Here is a 3,213-nt window from a genome sequence, read left to right as displayed (position 1 = left end):
GTATGTGGAAAATAATGTTTTTTGAACCTTAAACCGCATAAACACATTTCATTACAACAAATACACCAAATAATGTTCTTTTTAGCAACATCATATGACCCCTTTAAGCTGTCAACACTGTGAAATGAATCTCTTGTACATACATCTGCGCGTCCGGAATTCAGTCAGCGAACGCGCGTGCACTCAAAACTCTGCAATGGCCATTGCATTCCTAAGCTCAACAGAATTGCATGTGATTGGTTATAATGCGCAACACTGTAAAAACACCTAAAATGAAATTCGGTGCAACATGAGCAGATCTTAATTTAATGCCGCAATCGACACTTTCTATTCATTTTCATTTTGTTACCAACAGTCGTAATATATTTAATTTGTGCAGGGGAATTTTTGTCCAATTTAGTGGCATTTTTGCCCCAACTCGCTGTGGCCAGCCTTACACACGCTCCGCCTATGCACCCTGTCAGGAAAACTTTAAGAGACGCCCCTCCATTATTTCTGGATTGATGTCTGGAAGAAAGTCTTACAATTTTTAATATAACTCTGACTGGATTCATCTGAAAGAAGAAAATCATATACACCTAGGATGCATCGGGGGTGAGTAAAACGCAGCCTAATTTTCATTTTGGGGTGAACTAACCCTTTAATGCTAATGACTGTTCTATTAAAGACCATGAAATTGCTTGAAGAACACCGTTTACCTTCCTGTATTATGTACTTGCTATGGAAAGAGGTTGTTTGGACAGAACATATCAAATAGCTTGTCCCTTTTTAAAAAAATCAATTGGCCATGAACCATGATCTGCTAGTTGCTACTGTTAGTGAGTTGCAGTTGGTTTAAGGGGGAGGGACATTCTTCTCCGATAGCATTTCATTGGAAAAAAATCTGTGTAGTGCAGAAGGTTAATTTTGTTAGCATTTAGGAGTACACTAGCATACAGATGGCTTTAAAGATAACTGACATGGATTTAAAGCCACAAAACTTTTAACATCCAAAATTATGATATTGTACATGAGCAGTTAATAACAGACCAAACAATATGAAAACAATATTGTTTAATCAATACTTGTAGGTCAATGGAGGACATATCAAGTTCCAGGCAAACATTTCTCCACAGACAAGAGCCAGAGGAACTATTTTTACCCAACAGCCCGACTTCATACAGTCCCGCTGAAATGTTTTCAGCAGACTCCATTTCAAACATACTTGAGATTTCTCTCTACTCTCTTCCCTTCTCTCTCTCTCTCTCTGAATGCTGTCCGAATGTCAGAACAATTAAATCCAGCTGGGATTTCTCCTTTCTCAACAGTCTTTATCATGCAAGAAGACGGTTCAAAACAATAACTTTTCTGGAAAGTGAATCATGTCACATCCCAACGTCTTTGTGGCAAACAAGTCAGTCTGAACAAAAGACAAGGTAGCTGGTGTGAAGAGTGCCAGCTCTGTAATGGAAACAGATCCTTATCTTGGCAAAATCAGGTGTTCAAGTATCGTCCTCAGCTGGCGGCAGTCGTTTAAGGCGCAGCTGTGAGGCTGACATGCTCACCAATCGTTAAATAACACAGCAAGGGACCTGCCAAACGAGAGTCTCCAACTTCACATTCTTCTGCAGTCCGCTCCTCAGAGCCCCGGATAATATCGCTCCGTCGCCAACTGTGAATCTCTTTTCAGGCACGAAGGCCTGGATTTGTGTTTCTGCCGGAAGAAACAGGCCTACTACTGCACCGAACCCAGAAGCGTCCTTGTGATGAACTCGTTGGACCCTTGCCCCCAGACACTCAAATGTTTAATTGGCGGAGAAGTGTGTACGGGTGTTTCTTTATCTACGGGCACTTTTGGCCCTGTGGACTTTAAGAAAATGAAGTCCCCTAAAACACTTATCACTCTTACTAATTTATTTAATTTGTGCACTAACAATGATATTTTTGTTTACTGACTAAAAAAATATTTTAAATATGTACTCAAGATGATTCAAATATATACAAAATATTTTCACAAATTTACAGCCTGACTGGAAAATGCACAATGGAGATGCACTATGAAAATGTTCTGTTCAAAAGAGATATTTCTTCACACATCACAATGATTCACATTTAATCTCAGGCTCTTTAACTAACTCTATTGTCTCCTTGGTAAACAAGTACACAAGTACAATATTACAAAGAACTTTAATAGGTGCAAAATTTTTGGTTTGAATAAAAATGATGTCAATCAACAGGACTATGGTTGTAATTTGTATAACAATTCATAATATTTTCAGTCAATAAATATGGATTCTATTAAAGTTTTCCTCATTTACAAAGGTAATAATATTTTCAGAATGGATTGTCATATTTTAAGATAAAAAAAACACTACCATTCAAAAGCTTGGGGTCAGTATAATCTTTTGAAAGAAATTAATACATCTATTCAGCAAAAATGCATTAAATTGAGCAAAACTTACAGTAAAGACATTTATAATGTTACAAAAGATTTCTACTTCAAATAAATACTATTCTTTATATTTATTATAGAATCCTGAAAAAATATGTATCACTATTTCCACAAAGTAGCACAACTGTATTCAACATTGATAAAAATAAGACATGTTCCATTGGGCACCAAATCTGCATATTATAAAGATTTCTGAAGAATTAGATTGGAGTAGCTAAATGCAGCCTTGGTGAGCATAAAAAAAAAACATTCAAAAATCTTACCCAACCCAAACTTTTGATCAGCAGTGTATATTCGTATATTTATACCACATTTTAAAAGAAGCAGCCAAGACATAAAACAAAAACAAAAACAAAACTGAAATCTGCTAGTTTTAATAAAAAATTATGATTGGACATAAAAGTGTCCCAAGGAAACACCTGTGTACTTGTGGAAATGTACCACAATTTCACATTGATTTCAGTACTCTGGATACTGCATCAGCATGTTATCATAGCTATTATGAAAGCTCACTGTCTAATGTACTGCAGTGTAGTATTATGTCTCTAAGCACTTATTGAGCACCACTGTGCCCATGCACTTGACTCAGACAAGGCCTCCACTGCGGTGACAGCACATAGCATCTGCATATATCTGCCTCTGTTCAATAGTACGTTTTTCATCAAATAAAGTGAAAAAGTGAAGTGAAGTGACATGACCCATACTCGGAATTAGTGCTCTGCATTTATCCCATCCAAAGTGCACACACACACAGCAGTGAACACACACCCAGAGCAGTGGGC

At 37.1% G+C, this 3,213-nt stretch overlaps 1 protein-coding gene across 1 annotated transcript in view; it reads right to left on the bottom strand.

Annotated features, from left to right (window-relative positions):
- Positions 1 to 3,213, bottom strand: part of LOC107699871 (extracellular serine/threonine protein kinase FAM20C-like) — a 37,172-nt gene that overhangs the window by 7,156 nt on the left and 26,803 nt on the right. The gene's annotated exons all lie outside the window — the stretch shown is intronic.

This window comes from Sinocyclocheilus anshuiensis, unplaced genomic scaffold (genome assembly GCF_001515605.1).
Source record: "Sinocyclocheilus anshuiensis isolate Anshui unplaced genomic scaffold, SAMN03320099.WGS_v1.1 scaffold1280, whole genome shotgun sequence".
Classification (NCBI taxonomy): domain Eukaryota; kingdom Metazoa; phylum Chordata; class Actinopteri; order Cypriniformes; family Cyprinidae; genus Sinocyclocheilus; species Sinocyclocheilus anshuiensis.
The sequence above is the reverse complement of the archived record's forward strand: the minus strand, read 5'-3'. Positions and strand labels throughout refer to the sequence as shown.